The sequence below is a fragment of the Sprattus sprattus genome (genome assembly GCF_963457725.1).
Source record: "Sprattus sprattus genome assembly, chromosome: 11".
Classification (NCBI taxonomy): domain Eukaryota; kingdom Metazoa; phylum Chordata; class Actinopteri; order Clupeiformes; family Clupeidae; genus Sprattus; species Sprattus sprattus.
This window is the reverse complement of record NC_137909.1, coordinates 20,123,771-20,136,738: the sequence shown is the minus strand read 5'-3', so window position 1 is coordinate 20,136,738 and position 12,968 is coordinate 20,123,771.

Below are 12,968 nucleotides of genomic sequence, written 5' to 3'. Positions count from 1 at the left end.
GCTAAAATGAAAGTTTATGAGGAGTGTGAAGAACTTCAATCCCAGACGGGTACAAAAGAACCTTTATTGCTGTTAGACAATGTTAAACGTGAGCCAGGACATGGTGATCTACAAGGTTTGCTATCCAATAGACCGAAGAAGCCAACATATGGTAGGACTACTAACTTGGCTGGGGCTTCTGGAGCAGATTGTAGACGGAAGGATGTTCCACCACCTATCCATATCCAACCTAGACCTGCGCCTCAACCTGATGATGGAGCAAGACAGATGTACCACATGATGCAACGTCAGACAGACATTACAGAGATGTTGGCAAGGAACCAACAGCTGTTTCGCTTACCGAAAAGAGATGTGCCAGTGTTCCAGGGAGACCCACTGGAGTTCAGATCCTTTGTAAGAGCTTTCATACATGCCATTGATTCCCGTGCTGAGAGCAATACTGATAAACTTTACTTCTTGGAGCAGTACACCAGAGGCGAGGCTCGTGACCTTGTGAGGAGCTGTCAGCATATGCCTGACCATCGTGGATATGCAAAGGCTTTGAGACTACTGCAAGAGAAGTATGGGGATGAGTTGAAGGTGGCTACTGCATTGATTGAAAAGGCTTCCAAGTGGCCACAAATAAAATCTGAAGACACAAAGGCGCTAAATGCTTTCTCAGTGTTCCTTGTGAGTTGTTGTAATGTTATGGAAGACATTGATTATATGGAAGAATTGGACAACCCTACAAATATGAGGGCCATCATTGCAAAACTGCCATTCAGAACGAGGGAACGATGGAGAGTTCATGCATACGACATCCAGGAGAAGCGAAGTAGAAGAGCCAGGTTTGCAGATCTGGTAAACTTTGTTGAACGGCAAGCAAAGATTATGTCTGATCCTCTCTTTGGAGATCTTGACCTGTCAGTGAAGGAAAATAAAACCACAAAGAAGAGTCAACAAGAAAGCAAGTACAGGAAAGAGGGGAAGCAAGGAAGTAGCTTTGCTACTAAAGTGGAACAAGTTCAAGATGGTGATGATCAAGGTGAGTCATCAAAGTCAAAGACTGATGTGTCATTCAAATGTGCCTTTACAAAACCGTGCATATTTTGTGAAAGGAACCACACACTGCAAGAGTGTCACAAAATTAGAGAGAAGCCACACAAAGACAGAGTGGCATTCTTGAAGAAAAATGGACTCTGCTTTGGTTGCTTACTCAAAGGCCACATGAGCAGGGAATGTAAAAGGAAGATGTCATGTGAGATGTGTTCTCTGAAGCATCCCAGTATGCTGCATTTCTCAAGCCAGGAGAAAAGTGCAAAGGAGAAGCCAAGTGAAACTGAGGTCAGCAAAAGCAGTACAGCCAGTGCACCAGTAGGTGTTAATCAAGAAACAAGTGCCTGTACTGGGGCTGGAGACAGTTGTGTGCTTTCCATTGTGCCGGTTAGAATTAAATCCAAAAGGAGTGATGAAGCTGTGGAAGTCTACGCATTCATGGACCCAGGCAGCTCCGCGTCATTCTGTACTGAAGCTCTAGCCAGGCAATTGAATGTTCAAGGAAGACGAACTGAGCTTATGTTGAGCACCATCAATGCTAGAAGGCGAGTAGAGAGCTATATCCACACTGATTTGGAAGTTAGCAGTCTAGAAGACAACAACTTCATTGCTCTGTCGAAAGTCTTCACTCAGAAAAAGATTCCTGTATCAAGAGAGAATGTACCACTACAGGAGGAGGTTGAGAAATGGCCATACCTCAGTGAAGTCAGACTGCCACACATTGATGCAGATGTGGAACTTCTCATTGGAACTAAAGAATACAGCATCTTGGAGCCATGGAAAGTGATTCCAAGCAAGGACAATGGACCATATGCTGTTAAGACAGCACTTGGATGGATTTTGAACGGACCACTCAGAGAGGCAGACGCCAGAGTGAATGACAGCACACAACCATCTGCTGCTGTGAACAGAATTGCCATCGACAGTGTGGAAGAGTTGCTCATCCAACAATACAATCACGACTTCCCTGAACACAACTGCGATGACAAATCTGAAATGTCACAAGAGGATCACTGCTTCATGGAGTCTGTGAATATGTCTGCTCATCTTAAGGATGGACATTACTACTTGAATCTTCCCATGAAGAAGTTGAATGTTCAAATGCCAAACAACAGAAGTGCAGTTATGCAGCGTGCACTTAACCTCAAGAACAAACTGACAAAGAATCCTATGTTCCATGAAGAATATGTTACATTCATGAATGACATGTTGAACAAAGGATATGCCACTGAAGTGCCCGAGACAAAGCTGAACCGCCAGGATGGTAAAGTGTGGTATATTCCTCACCATGGGGTATACCATCCACAAAAGAAGAAGCTCCGCGTAGTATTTGACTGTGCGGCCAGCTATCAAGGAGTCTCACTTAACAGTGAGCTTCTACAAGGACCGGATTTGACCAACTCGCTTGTTGGAGTGTTGTCTCGCTTCAGGCAAGAACCAGTCGCAATGATTGCTGATGTAGAAGCGATGTACTATCAAGTGAGAGTTCCTGAAGGTGACACTGACCTACTGCGATTCCTATGGTGGCCAGCAGGAGACCTTAGCCAGAACATCGCTGAATACAAGATGGTTGTCCACATTTTCGGTGCGACTTCTTCTCCAAGTTGTGCAAATTACGCACTTCGACGAACAGCAGAGGAGAACCGTATCAAGTCGTCACCTGAGGCTGTGGACACAGTTCTGAAGAATTTTTATGTAGACGACTGTTTGAAGTCAGTTGCAAGTGAAGCTCAAGCAGTCGAACTGTGCAAAGATCTCACAGCATTATGTGCAAGTGGAGGATTCCACCTGACCAAATGGACAAGTAACAGCCGTGCCTTACTAGCCTCTGTTCCTGACTGTGAGAGAGCCAAAGATGTCAGAGACTTGGACTTATCTCATGATGTGTTACCAACGGAGAGAGCATTGGGTGTGCTATGGTGCACAGAATCAGACTCATTCAAGTTCAAGATCAATGTCAAAAACAAGCCTATCACAAGAAGAGGAATTCTCTCAGTCACAAGCTCGATCTATGATCCGCTGGGATTTCTTGCCCCTGCAATTCTTCCCGCAAAGATGCTCATGCAACAACTATGTAAAGAAGGTCTTGCTTGGGATGATGAGATTCCTGATCAGTTGAGTAGGAAGTGGAATACTTGGCTACAAGAGCTACACCAGTTGTCAGCTGTAACCATACCCAGATGTATGAGACCATCAGAGTTTGGACCTGTTGAAACTGCACAGCTCCACCACTTTTCTGATGGAAGTGAAAGTGGATACGGAACAGTCTCTTACCTGAGATTGAAAACTAGAGATGGAAATGTTCACTGTGCTTTCATGATGGGAAGATCACGTGTGGCCCCACTGAAGCAGACCACTATTCCACGAATGGAACTGACTGCAGCGGTGGTTGCTGTGAACACAGACAAGATGTTGAGGAAAGAGCTTCAAATGGATCTCATTAACTCGACATTCTGGACCGACAGCACAACTGTGTTGAAATACATAGAGAATGAAAAGCTTCGCTTTAAAACCTTCGTTGCTAATCGCATTGCTGTCATCAGAGAGTCGACTAAGCTTGAGCAATGGAAATATGTCAATACTTCAACTAATCCCGCTGATTGTGCCTCCAGAGGGCTTATGCCGAACAAGTTCATGAAGAATTTGAGCTGGTTTCATGGTCCAGCGTTTCTCAAAGAGCCAGAATTTCAATGGCCAAGCAGACTTGATGATATAGTGGGTAATGAAGACCATGACAACGAGGTAAGACATTCAGCCAAAGTTCATCTCACAGACGCATCTGAAGATGTACATGCCGTGAACAAACTGTTGAACCACTACTCCAGCTGGTACCGGGTGAAAAGAGCTGTGGCGTGGGTTCTCAAACTCAAAGATGTCCTTCTACAACGTTGCAGGAAAAAGACAGAAGATTCACAGACAAGTAAACAAACAACAGTCAATAAGAACAAACAAGGTGACAAATTGACAAAGACAAAGACTGTTCTCACAGTGGAGGACTTGACAACAGCAGAAGTGGAGATTATCAAGTTCTGCCAAGGTGAAACGTTTCAAGAAGAAATTTCCCTGCTTAAGAAAGGCATCGGTGTGAAGAAAACTAGTCACTTGAGGAAGCTTGATCCAATCATGGAGAATGGAGTACTGAGAGTGGGAGGTCGTCTCTCTGCTGCTGCAATGCCGGAACATGTAAAGCATCCAGCTATCATCCCAAAGGATTGCCATGTCACCACATTGATCTTGCAAGACATCCATGAGAAGATTGGGCACTGCGGAAGACTCTACATGCTCTCACAAGTGCGCCAGAGGTATTGGATTCCCTCAGCTAACTCAGTGGTGAGTTTCTGTCAAAGTGTGTGATTTGCAGAAAAGTCAAAGGCCAACCCCTTGGACAGAAAATGGCAGATTTACCCAAAGACAGACTTCTCCCTGACAAACCACCCTTTACGAATGTTGGGGTTGATTACTTTGGGCCTTTTGATGTGAAGCAAGGCCGCAGCACTGTAAAGAGGTATGGTGCATTGTTCACCTGTCTTACTACAAGGGCAGTGCACATTGAAATATCACACACATTGGACACTGATTCATGTCTAAATGCAATCAGACGCTTTGTGTGCAGAAGAGGGCAGGTATCTGTTATGCGCTCAGATAACGGTACCAATCTAGTTGCTGCTGAGCGTGAGCTGCGTGAAGCCATCCAGCAATGGAACCAGTCGAAGATCCAAGATTCACTCATGCAAAAAGGAATCCAGTGGATATTTAATCCACCCGCTGGATCACACTTTGGAGGGATCTGGGAAAGACAGATCAGGTCTGTCAGAAAAGTACTAAGGTCTGTACTAAAGGAGCAAACAGTTAGTGATGAGTGTTTACAGACACTTATGTGTGAAGTGGAATCAATACTAAACAACAGACCACTGACTACAGCAACTGATGAGCCTATGGATCTAGAAGCATTGACTCCTAACCATTTGCTACTAATGAAGAAACAGCCAGTTCTGTCCCCTGGACTGTTCAATAAGGAAGACTCATACGCTCGCCGACGATGGAAGCAAGTGCAATATCTTGCTGACTTGTTTTGGAAACGGTGGGTGCGTGAGTACCTACCCATGCTTCAGGAGCGGCAAAAGTGGACTCAGAGAAAGAAGAACTTGGCCACTGGGGACATTGTTATGATTATTGATGATTCAGCACCACGGAGTTCATGGGTGTTGGGACGAGTGCTCCAGGTCATGCCTGACTCCAAAGGACTTGTAAGGCGTGTCCTCATCAAGACGAAGACGAACACTTTGGTAAGACCCGTGGACAAACTTTGCTTGATTTGTGAAATGGACACTTGAGTGATTGTAAAAAAGAAAAAAAAAAAAACATGTAAAAGAAATGTGAATATTGTACTGTCTTTGTTTATTATGGCTACAGTAATTTGTGATATTGCTTAGTTGGTATATTTACTGCATTTAAGGTTTGATGGTAAGTGATACCTGATGTTTAAGTTGGATTTATTTGGCTCTTTATTGATAAGTGAGTAATTGTCAGTCTGCATGTCTTCCAATTAGGGGCTGGAAATGTAGGAGCCAAATCAAATAAATAGTTTGTTAATATTTTGCATCTAAATGTTTAGTTTAATTAAGAATGTATAATGATGTACAGAAGTCTTTAGTTAATGGATAACGTAGATCCACATGATATGCTCCACATGACGTAATTGACGTAACTGATGTTGAATGTATGACTAGTTCAGAATAGACATGTGAGCAGCTGGAAGCATACAACTTTTGACCATTGTCCGTAATTTGAGTATTGAAGTTTTGCAATTATTGATTTACTTTGAGATGGTTTTTATTTACAACTGCTACAAGATTGTGTTCATTGGTGAAGGAGAATAAAAGACATCAACGGTCATTCGTCTTGTGAGTATAACCTGGATAAAAAGCAATTGCAAGATACGGACATGAGTCAGAACCTTTCATACTGCACACATGATGAATTGGTGGAAATTAACAACGAAAATTGAAACCTGAAATTTTGCCACTACAGATATGGTAGCAGCTAGCAGTGGCGGCGCCAGAGATTTTTTTCTGCAGGTGCTATGGGGGTGCTCTGCATTTTACCGAGGGTGCTATGAAATTAAGGTGATACTAGCATGTGTCACATGGTTCTCTACTACAACACCTACCCACCATATCGTCACATCTGTTTACATGGTTGCTTTCTGAAGCGTCTTTGTGGTCCATGAAAAGCACCATACAAATCGATCGTATTATTATTATTATCATTAGGCTACTTCGGACACGCACATAGGGCCAATAGTTTTCCGCGAAAACGGAAAACGGACGGAATACGCGGAATGGACCATCTGAAACGGAATGGACCACTGAAAACGGAATTGCAACTTTTCAAACGGAAACATAATTTTGTGCATCAAAATCGCCCAAAACCCCTGTATTTATATAAGACTGAATTTCTTTCAAATAAACACAACAACGATCGCAACAATGAACAAACATTAATTAAAGAACAAAAGCGGTCAGAAAATGTCACGTCTGCGCTGAACTCTGCTCCGGCCACGCCCCCCTTTTCAACGGTAGTCACGTTCATTTGCATCTTCCCAATCGCATTAAAAACTGAAAAATGTTAAGTGTTCTGTTGTGTTGATGGCTGGCAAACAACAATCTAAGAAGGGCACGTATTATTCACTGAGTTACCAGGCAGTCTAATTTATGGGGACTAATTAGCACTGCACTGAATTACATTACCATGAGTTATTGCTACACAATAACAATTACACAACTAATATTACTAGATACATATAATAGTGGACATTACACTAGGCAACATGGATCTCATTCATATCTCATCCAGTCGAAATCTTAACAGGATTGAACCCATCTTTATTACAGCGTATCAACATAAGAACAGAACGTAGCTAAATCTCCGTTTAGCATCATGCTAATCACTACTAATAGCACGAGCAGGTAGCCCAAAATTTGGTATTTAATACACGATCTATTACAGAAGCAACTTCATGAAAACTCTTACTTTCATTAAGTATGCACATAATGCCTCACATACAGGTCGAACAATGATGATTTAAGCATTGGAAATGTATAAGGCACAGTATGGTCAACTACTTAGCGACAAACTGAACTCGACAGTATCTTAACTGAGGGTGCTGCACGCACGCAAACAGCGTTGCTAGGCAACATCACTATCAACAGAGTTTTTCATACAGTTAACGTGCGTAAAGGCATTATACGGCTGTTTTTATTTTTTTGACGCGGAATCACGGAATTACCAAAAACATGACACGGAATTTGCTTTTTTTTGAAAACTATTGGCCCTACACACATAGCCGCGTTCATCTGCGACTGTCACTGACAAAATGCATGCAGCATGTTATAGATTCCGCAATCCCAAATACTTCGCTTACTTCAGTGGGGGTTAAAGTTGGCGCTAGGTGACCACCAAGCCACCACTACCATGTCTGACAAATTAAACTAAACATAAATAGTTCAATACATTCAAAACTAAAGAGTGCAAATTAGAATAGCAGATAGCTATTTCTAGATGGCCTATAAACATGTCCGTACAAAGTGAGACAATTCTATTCACATATCAGTGCTGAAACAGTAAAAGAGTCAGAAATGCTTTAAAAAAGTATATATTATTTCAGGTCACAATCAATTAATACGTAGAAACGTATGTATACCTAGCTAGCACAGACAGACTGCTCGTCCTGGCTAGGCTAGTCTCTGATTTTTTTTTAAGGCGGATCCAGAAAACCCCAAAAAGGACCGCATTCATTAATGTTACATCAAACAAGACCGTTCCACCTTAAATCTTAAACTGTGTAAATATGATACAGGCCCCTTTTAAAAGTGAATGAAACAAAACAGTAGGCACTCAAAACCACAATAATCAGAGCTAGATCACTGCATCATTGTACAATAAAACTTTACATCTCAAAGAACCGGCAAAAATGCTAACAAAACTATGCTGGAAAAGCCATAAGCAAAACCAAAATCCGGGCAAGCCAGCAGACCAGGAGTAGCATATGGAGTTAGATTTGTCTCAAAAATAACTGCAAATGCACAGAGGGTGATCTACAAATATGCCTTGAGTTGCACACGTGTTTTGCAATCCACAAATAAAAATTTCCGATTTGTAACTTGTGTATTGGTTTTTACAAATATATGTGTATTTGTAAATATATCATTTTACATTTGTAAAACAAAAAGCCATTTGTAAAACTGAAAATTCAGTTTGTGAAAAAAAAGCCATTTGTGAAACTGAAAATTCTGTTTGTGAATCGTGACTCAGCATTTGTGAATCAACAATCACACGTTCTTATTTTTGAGACATTCGTTCCGCAATTTTGAGACATTCTTTCCACAAATACACAAGATTTATCTTAAATGGCATATTTTTGTGGGAGTTTACGTTTCTTTCCTTAGTCACTCAAAAGAGTGAATGTAGGCTAAACATGACAACGCTGAATGTGACGCTAACTGACGCATGCCGATATTTGACGCAGTTTCGCTATTTGACGCAGTTTCGCTATTTTTCCAGATAACTGTCTAACAGCTGTTGCCATTCCCACGAGACGAACATTTGAATGATGTCAAAGTAAAGGTCCTGTGTTCGTTTCCATAACAATAATACAAGCAATATAAATGTTCTGACCTAAATAAGCAGAGGGCAGAACAGCCTATTATGCTACATTTTTGTAATCCTGGTAATCTTTTGTTTGGCATGTTGGTTATATGTAAGGTTATTTAGAGGACCATTTCTCAATGGTTTTGTTCTTTAAATAATGTTTGTTTATTAATTATTTATTTTTCAACAAATAACTCAATTATAATTTCAAAGTTAGCAACTTTTTATCGCATCTTTCACTTGCTTCCGCAATTTCACTGCAACAAACACCTAAAAGAAAAGAAATCCGCAATTTTCACCGCAACTTTTTGGGGAGCCCCCTGCGAAATCAGTAATTTTAGACCGCCACCATCACAAAAAAGGCACGCAAAATCCTGGGGGGACTGTTTGGTCTTGAGTGAGTGAGTGAGCTTCGCGAGCATACGGTGATAACGTCTAATAAACAGACTTGCGGCGACTGCCCGACCAAAGCTGGTGGAGGCCATTTCAAGTCTCTCCCTCTTGATCTCTTTGACTGGTTTTCCACTAGTGTTGGCTTTAGCTAGAGTCAATATCACTCCTGGGAGCATAAGGCGATTTCTTAACCGTAAAGAAGAAGAACTCCTCCAGGATGGCAAATCCATGCGTGCCGTTTGCAAGGAGTTTTGATGTGTGACAGGCAGTTACTCTAGGAGAGCTGGACTGGTATGGTGGTGGGTCAGTGATGGTCTGAGGAGGTGTCATGAGTGAAAAGTTCCGGCCTAGCCAGAAGTTCCGGATGACGCAACAGAGACGTTCCTATCAGCTGTTTTGTTTTTCACGTGAATGATATAGATATATCACGTGAATGATATAGATATAGATATATCTTCATGTCACACCGAACATTACTAGGGTTCCGATCAATTGTTTATCAAATCGTCTTTGGGTCGTTGCTATGATGGTTGCTATGACCTCGCGGTTGACATACGCAGGCACACACAAGCGGACAGCTACAGAGACCGCGACAGCGACTGCATTCAATTTCAAATACATTTCTTAATTATATTATAATCTTCATTATCCTACTTGCCTATTTCGGCAGACAATACGTATTGCCCAGACTTTTACGAAGTCGTAGAACTAAACACACAAGTGACGTGTTGTTAACCGAACTTTTACGAAGCTATACGACCAACACACAGCCAGCGTGCTAATAAAACTTTTACACCGTGTCAAATAAGCTTTTAATAGTGACAAGCTAGCCTACATAAACTTATTGCCGCCTTGGCTTGCCTGTTTATTTCACATCGGGTTAAACGTCTGTTGCTCATGTCACGAAGTGATTGCGCTAACTGTCCGAAATATACAAGACAAACTGCAAAGCATATACTTGCTTTAAAAACCTGCTAACTTACACTATTCAAAGCAAGACCTGTTTAGTTGAAAGGTACATGTTATGGGTGGGGTGTTAGTGAGAGAAGACAAGACAACGTTAATGAAAAAGCAAAGTTGCCACGGTCAGGAGAGCCAAGACCAACGAGACAGGGCAGTAACACCACACCATTGATACAGCACGTTAGTAACACAACTATGTGCTGTCCAGTCACGACACCACAACGTGTATGCGTCTGTGGTAAGGGCATGGAACACTGCTTTGTCCTGTGAAGACAAAAAAAAAACAGTGCAAACTTCTACAAAACAATAACAGATACTGGTAGGTTGTCAGACAAGAGAGAAAATAGAAACTATTTACAGTGAAACGTTGTTTGTGATCTGAAACAATTGCTGCAATGCACATATTTACAATGTACAAGAAAGAAAAATAAATCTGATGACAACATGATTGGAAAAAAGTAAAAATAAAAATGTATTTTTTGAGTTTTACTTACATCATCAGTCAGCCAGTTGAAATCTGGGCCTGCCAGAAAGTCGCGAAACATGGCAGGACAACTTCCAATACTGAACATGACCACGTCTTTGTTGGCTTCAGCATTGTGGATCTGTTGCGTCAGTACCTGATGGATTTGGAAGCATGCGTACAGAAGTTAGCACACATAATGGCCACCCCAAACTACTACTTAATGGAAAAGATGGTTCACATGATACACTAAAGACCATTTAACTTTTTAAGAGGCTGCAGTGTGTAGTGCTATTGAATTGAATTGTATTGTCAAGTCTTTTATTGTCAGATGCACAGAACAACAGAGTCGGTCTGGGCACTGAAATTCTTAGGACAGGACACCGTACCACACTACCATAACAAGACATAACATAACATATAAGTACTCCACATAATATAACATAACTTAACAATAAGTACTAAACATAAGATATACCTATGAAAGACAAATATTGCCTTGTACTGACGAGTGTTTCTATTATTTTGACCAACCCATGCCAATTAATGGGGCTGGGCTTAAATAACGTTTGTGTCTAATCATCCCCCAAGATGTCCATACAGTTGAACGGCCACCTCTCTTAAGCAATGGGGTGAAGTTTTCCATTGTATTATCCACAAACATATTTAATATTGCACTGTAGCAAAGACTCAAAGCTAGTACTTAGGTAACATCATAAAGGGAGCTCGTACAACATAGACAATGAATTGGAGGTAAAGCAAAGTGTGAGGAGGGGGGTGGGCAATGTAAAGTCTTGACTAGGGCTAGACACAGCAATGCTAAATTGCAGATTGTTTTTGTACACGGATGAAAGAGAGAGCTGTAAAACACTAGGATCCTTTGCATCAGAAAACAAATTGTTAACATTATACTACACCCTAAATCCAAAATACAGGTCTAAACTGATTGTTATTAGGCTACTTGCCATGGCTAGATCAGCAGACCTCCGTCAATCTGTCGTAGATGTAATATTGAATAGAATAAAGGGAGACGTGGATGCATTGTACAGTGGTGGTAAAATGCAAACTATTAACCGAGAAAAAACAATGTATTGTGCTATGGAGGAAATGCAGTCACACTTCAATGAGGATGCATATACTAAAAGGACATTGTCACATTGGTGAAACATGTCAGACAGTATGAAAAAATTATGAATAGAAACATTATGCATGCAATTCTGGAGGGCATTGAAAAATCAAATGCGTGTGAATCATCTTGTTCAGTCTAGGCAGACAGGTCTTGACTCAGTGAATTCTTCTATTTCTGGTTTCCCTTATTCCCCTCTAGAGATAAGAGATGGGCCATACCCAATTTCTGTTGGTACATTAACTTCAAGTGTTGGTAACCTAAAACAGTCATCTGGGCAGATGCTTGTCCTGTTGAGGATATTGCCATTTGTTTTGGAGAGTTTGGAAGTCAATGCATATGTGAAATTGATCATTGAGATAATAGAGAGTGTGCAGATAGTGTTTGCACCTGCTCTTACCAAAGCAACTGTGTCTAGGTTGAAGTTACTAATTGAAAATCATTTGAAGCCTTTTGTAGAGATGAAAAGGTTGCTCGAAAAGATGCTTGAAATAAGAAATTCTGACTTTGACAAAGCATTTTTGTACTTGTCAGTGGTGTTAAAACAGCCTCATAATTATAGCAATTCTAGTTTCAAGTTTTAGGTTGCTCAGAACCACTGTCAAAACAAGTATTGACCTTTACGTTTGAATCAAAATAATGCAAAGTTGAATTGCCAGTTGCATCCTCGTGGTGCAAGACCAATTTGTACGCTCAATTGCCAGTTACGATGATACTGTGTTACATTATTACATTTTTAAATGTAATAAAAAATAAAAATAAAAATGGTAACGATAGTAGTCTAGTAGAAGTAAGTCACAGCGATAATAATAATATAAGGCCATACAAGGCGACTAAAGGTCGTCAAAAGCACACCTAGCTTTGCTAAAACGTTTGGGGTTTCAAGAGGATATATAGAAAAATGCAAGCTTTTTTTCATAGTATTTCTTCATCTTCGAATACACACATGTTTAAGAGGCAACAATCAGGTTCCATAATTTCGTAAAGTGCAGTGCGACCGCATTGGCTGCACTGTATAGTTACGCCACTGCCTCACTGTGTCATCATCCAAACATTTGCATTTGTTAAAGAGCTGCGTATCCTAATCACTCTTCTACTAACCCACTGTTTTGACTTTTTCTACCAACCTCAGAAGACAAAACTTAATTGTAGTCAAACATTTGGATTCCTGCTGACAATGAAATCACAGAGAGTGAGGTACACTGACAGGAATGTTATTGAACAGAGGTGACTAGAGGTGTATCAAAAAGTACTTAATGAGAAAAGTGCCTCTTTTCTTCCATTGCCTCCCTGTCTTGATGATACAACCTCAAATTAGGTAAGGTTTGGATTGGGCAA